The sequence below is a fragment of the Triticum urartu genome, chromosome 2A, assembly GCF_056163025.1.
Source record: "Triticum urartu cultivar PI428250 chromosome 2A, HENAU_Tu73, whole genome shotgun sequence".
NCBI classification, from domain to species: Eukaryota; Viridiplantae; Streptophyta; class Magnoliopsida; order Poales; family Poaceae; genus Triticum; species Triticum urartu.
Window position 1 is genome coordinate 585,138,380 of NC_141874.1, and position 5,908 is coordinate 585,144,287.

Consider the following 5,908-nt stretch of genomic DNA (forward strand, 5'->3'; position numbering starts at 1 on the left):
TCATCGGTATGTTACTTGCCCGAGATTCGATCGTCGGTATCTCAATACCTAGTTCAATATCGTTACCGGCAGCGGCAAGTCTCTTTACTCATTCCGTAATGCATCATCCTGCAACTAACTCATTAGTCACATTGCTTGCAAGTCTTATAGTGATGTGCATTACCGAGAGGGCCCAGAGATACCTCTCCGACAATCGGAGTGACAAATCCTAATCTTGATCTATGCCAACTCAACAAGTACCATCGAAGACACCTGTAGAGCACATTTATAATCACCCAGTTACGTTGTGACATTTGGTAGCACACTAAGTGTTCCTCCAGTGTTCGGGAGTTGCATAATCTCATAGTCATAGGAACATGTATAAGTCAGGAAGAAAGCAATAGCAACATACTAAACGATCAAGTGCTCAGCTAATGGAATTGGTCAAGTCAATCACATCATTCTCTAATGATGTGATCTCGTTAATCAAATAACAACTCATGTCTATGGTTAGGAAACTTAACCATCTTTGATTCAACGAGCTAGTCAAGTAGAGGCATACTAGTGACACTCTGTTTGTCTATGTATTCACACATGTACTAAGTTTCCGGTTAATACAATTCTATCATGAATAATAAACATTTATCATGATATAAGTAAATATAAATAACAACTTTATTATTGCCTCTAGGGCATATTTCCTTCAGGATTGATGATATAGATTGGTCTGAGTTGTATGTTTTATTTTGGTGCTGTCTTATGGTGCCTTCCATGCCACGCACACGTGAAGGATTCCCGCTGTAGGGTGTTGCAATACATTCATGATTCGCTTATAGTGGGTTGCTACAGTGATAAAAGCTTAAACCCGAGTAAGGGGGTTGTTGCGTATATGATAAAGGGGACTTGATGCTTTAATGATATGGTTGGGTTTTACCTTAATGATCTTTAGTAGTTGGGGATGCTTGCTAGAGTTCCAATCATAAGTGCATATGATCTAAGAAGAGAATGTATGTTAGCTTATGCCTCTCCCTCATACGAAATTGCAATAATGATTACCGATCTTGTTAACAATTGCCTAGGATAATTCCGCACACCGACCCATCATTATTCCACACTCGCTATCTATAATATTTAGTAATATATTCTAACTTTATGTTAACATCGCCTACTTTTATATTTTAGTTCTCCAATCACTACAAGGATACCCTTTATAAAGCAACACACATTCTACAACATTTTGGCTATGCGTTGTAAAATTCACAATAGATACACATATTAAAGGTTGCAGATATGCGTTGCAGATTTGCACCTCTTGACCTTATCGTGGGACATATGAAAAAAATAAAGATAAAAATAAAAAACGGGAAAGGAGGGAGGGACGCGAGAGAAACAGAGCCCCCGATGCCCCTCATCGCTCCTCGTCTCTCCCAAATCTCCGCCACCAATCACCGCGTCACCCTCCTCCTCCCACCTCGTTGCCGGCCCTCCCCTCCCCTCGTCCCACATCACAGCTCCGGTGGCTACCAGATCCGCCATATCCCCCACCCACCCATCCCTCTCACATCCCATCTCTCTCTTGACGCAGCTCCTCGTTGCGCCATCTCCGGCGGCTGATTCCGGCGATGTCCAGCGAATCCCTCCATCGCAAAGCACAGCCCGAGGTCCCCTCACACAGCGGCGCGCTCCCATGTGGCTAGATCCGGCGCTCCCGGCCACCAAAGCCCACCCGCGACCTTCCCCTGATGGCTAGGGTTTCGGGCGTCGGCTCCGGCGCCGGTGGCCATGTCGTCCTCCTCTCGTCGGTGAGTGAATCCCCTCCCCTGGCATCGTCCTCTCTCTCTTCCCCTTACTCTAACCTCTGTTCTTCTCTTCTCATCTAGACGTCTAGGTATGCACCCCCGATTCCATTGCAGCTAATCCCTGTCAAAAAGTTTGGCCCTTGTGCAATTCATTGACGAACACTGATAGACCTGCAGAATGACTTCCGATCTTCGTTGCTTTACATTCATGCACTGATTTCTATTCTATTAAGTTAGTACAGTAATTATTAGATATCAATGGAGCATCATTTTTTTAAATCTTAGACGCTGCTAACTCATCAATCCTTCATAGATGAGTCGCTAATCCTTATATTTTTTTATGTAGAGAACACTAGTTCATATATGTGGACCACATATTAAATAGTCTATTGCAAGAGTTATAATATTTAAGGCCGGATCCAGTTTTTCTAGGTCTCTGTATGGAAGTTTTGATGAGTTACTAATCAAAGTTTTTTGTTGCAATTTCACACTTTTCAGGAGTCTGATGGTCAGGTTATTTAGGTGGAGGTAGTAGCTTGCTAATGGTGGCTTTCACGTCCAGCTCAAATACTAGAGGATGTGGACCTGTTGGGGGAAGCATGTACACCTTTGTTTTAGTGAGAAGGTGAAAGAATAATGCGCATGGTTTCTTCTATGATGTTGCTTTGATGATGTTGATATGATTCAGAACACTGCTAAATACTTCTCTCCACGCCTATTAATATAATGATTGTTGTATGCTCTTACTATTCTACACAATTTGGATTTCTAGCTAAATACCCGTGTGTTGCTATGGGCTAACAAACATTCAATTTCATGAACCCGTCAAATGTGATACATAGTTTTTGTAGTATGTGATACACTGTTACTTTCCAATTGTATTTTCATATGTTGACGTCCTTCTCTTCCTTCGGTTTGAAAAGCTATTATGCAACTCCCTAGTTAAATTCCTCGGTCTTGCTAGCCTCTTCGTCTAAACAACTCACCATAAGATAGTACACATTTTCTTTCTTGAGATTTAGTACACATTTTCTTTGTCATTTGGTTATGTGATTGTCCCCTCATAGCATGCTGTTATTATAGATGCACTTGGGTCAAGTCATTGCAGAGGATTCATCTATACCGAGTACTCCCTCCCTAAAGAAATATAAGAGCGTTTAGATCATCTAAACACTCTTATATTTCTTTATGGTGCGAGTACTTATCTACTAATCTAAAAAAGATACTTATCTACTATCGTTGTACATCATAGTGAAAATAAAACTGAATCCCAATAGCCCACTTAGATGCAACCTACACCTGAGCTTTACGCATGTTCATGTGCAAACATTCAGATACTAAAGCTTGCAGCAAGCACACGCACATATACACAGGCCACGACTCACTGTTAATCATCATGTTTGTCATCCGTTAAGTAGAGGTTCATTGTTTGTTTGTGCGCAGGTTTCCAAAGGAAGAGATACTCAATGCCAATCGGTGGTTTTCAATGTGCCAGTCTCTACATTCATAGTACGTCACTGTGTTTTACCTTCAACTAAGACTATTTCCATTGTGGTGATTATTTATTTATTCATTTACTGCTTACATTAGCTCTAGCCATTTTTCAGCCTCCTTTTCTGCTCTTATTCAACTATTTATGTACTCCTATCTCGCCCATGGTGTACCTATTGTTGTGTGTAATTTAATGTGAGGTGTCGCACTCATCCGTTCAGGGACTATCGAGATGGAGGCAAACATCATAGACGGTTGGAGCTGCGAGTAGATTTGTCCAAGATACGACAGTGTTCGTAGTCATGGTTCTGGTAACTGTCCACAATCTCCATATCTTAACTGTTTGTGAATATGGAAATGCAATTAATGTTCTTCTTAGATGCTCTTGCCCTTTTGATTCGTACATTGCTAAACTGACCACTGAGCTCTCACCACTTTGATTCATAAATTGTTGAGTTATCCACATGAACTCTTGCTGTCACCGTTCATAAATTGCTGAATTTCCCATTATGTCGCTTGCCCTGTTCCATATGAGCAGTGTCTATTGTGCTTTTAACCCATCAACTAAGTAGGTACTATGTTATTAGTGGCTTGCTTTTAGGCCATAATCACATATGTTTATTTCTCTTTGAGTCTGTTTATGTTTGTTTTGTGACCTGAAGTAGTACATTGAGTTGTAAGAGAATACTATCAGGTTACAACTTTTCTTTGTAATAGTCGTAATCTAGCCGGACAACCAATGTTTCGGAAGTAATGACCCATTGTAAGAAGTAAGATTTCTTATTTGCTGGACAACCTGTGACCCATCACTATTTGCATCATGTCAGTGCATTATGTATTAATAGTTCATTTTGTTATTTTCTTTGTAGATTCAAAAGATATACGGACGCTTATATGGGTGCGTGGCAAGTATACTGCAATGATGATGATGATGTTCCGGTTCACGATGATGACGATGATGGCTGTTTTTAGTTTTAGTTATGATGGCTGTTTTCAGTTTTAGTTAAGTTGTAGGGATGTTGTTCGTGTTGGATGATGTTACTTGGTTTAGTTGTAGGAATGTCGACGGATGCTTTCAGTTTAAGTTTTGATGTCAAGAGAATATTTAGATTATGCATCACATTTGGAAGTTATTCCTCTTGTAATATCAACAATTGTAATCCCATAGTTTTTTTTCAATATATGATTTCTTCCTCTCGTGCGTATATTTTTCCTTCTGACTTGATATACATTTTTCTTCTGACTTGATATACAGACTTATCACCATTATGTGGAGTATTAATTTAATTGCTGGCAATATATAAAATATTATTCACATTTTATATGTAAAACAGCTGAAGCGTTGCAAATTCTTTGTTGCCGAGCAATAAGATTTGAGTTCCTATACATTAACCACCAACGTATATGAGTGTTGTCAAAGTCGGTTTTATGTGTTGTAGTTTTGCAACGGTTCTTTTTACCAATGGAAGTATAACCGTTGCATTATGCGTTAGCAACACTGGATAAGGCAACGCATCCCAAACCATAGGTAAAGACCCTAGCAACGCATATATGGACTTTTAGATACGGAAAAATGCGTTGCTGTAGGTGGGGTCCTGTTGTAGTGAATATCATACAAAGTTACCCTCTTCATACCCACAACGTAGTTTTATTTCTCTTTTCTAGATGGAAGCAAACGTTCGGTGTACGTAGAGTCGTATCAGTGGCAGGTAGGACTTGAGAGAATATTGATCTTACCTTTAGCTCCTTGTGGGTTCGACACTCCATACTTATCACTTCAACCTTTGGGAATTGCTACGATGATTCCTTGCACTTGGGGATTATCATCATGCCATAAAAGAACAATTCATGCACATCAAGTAAAGGCCAATGCATAGTATAAATAGTTTCTTGCAATTTTATTGTGTTGGAAACATAGAGAGGTAGAGATGTAGTTCCTCTCTCATAATAATTGCAAGTATGAGCAGCAAGAACATGCATATTATATTCATCAAAATCATCATGTGTAATGGTAGAACGCAACCCATCAATGTAATCCTTAATAAGAGCAAACTTGTCCGATATAGTGTAGTTGGTAGAATTCAAAAAGATAATAGGACTATCATGTGTGGGTGCAATAGCAACAATTTCATTCTTAACATAAGGAACTATAGCAAGTTCATCTCCATAAGCATAATTCATATTGGCATCATGGCCACAAGCATAGCAAGCATTAGTTTCATAAAAAGGGATATTTCAAACGAATCCAAGGGATCATAGCAATCATCATAGCATTCATCCTTTGATAAGCATGAAGGGAAATTAAACAATGTATGAGTTGAAGAGTTACTCTCATTAGAAGGTGGGCATGGGTAGCTAATCCGCTCTTCCTCCTTTTGTTCTTCGCTCTCCTCGTCATCTTTTTCATCCAATGAGCTCACAGTGTCATCAATTTCTTCTTCCATAGTTTCCTGCAAAATATTAGTCTCCTCTTGGACAATGGAGGTGTCCTCAATATATGGTTTAACATAAGCATTAGAAGCATAGTTTTCATAGCAATATTTAAGTATGGCAAAATTTGCAGATTCATAAAAAGTAGCATCATACTTTTCAATCAAAGAAGCAATTTCATAAGCGCCCTTAAAAACAACAAATTCTTC

At 39.4% G+C, this 5,908-nt stretch overlaps 1 long non-coding RNA gene across 1 annotated transcript; it reads left to right on the forward strand.

Moving 5' to 3' along the window:
* The first annotated feature begins 1,347 nt into the window (after positions 1 to 1,347).
* On the forward strand, positions 1,348 to 4,450 carry LOC125538888 (uncharacterized). Its single transcript, XR_007296532.2, has 5 exons — positions 1,348 to 1,781; positions 2,277 to 2,403; positions 3,222 to 3,287; positions 3,491 to 3,580; positions 4,139 to 4,450. It is a non-coding gene; the product is annotated as an uncharacterized LOC125538888 (long non-coding RNA).
* Positions 4,451 to 5,908: the final 1,458 nt, after the last annotated feature.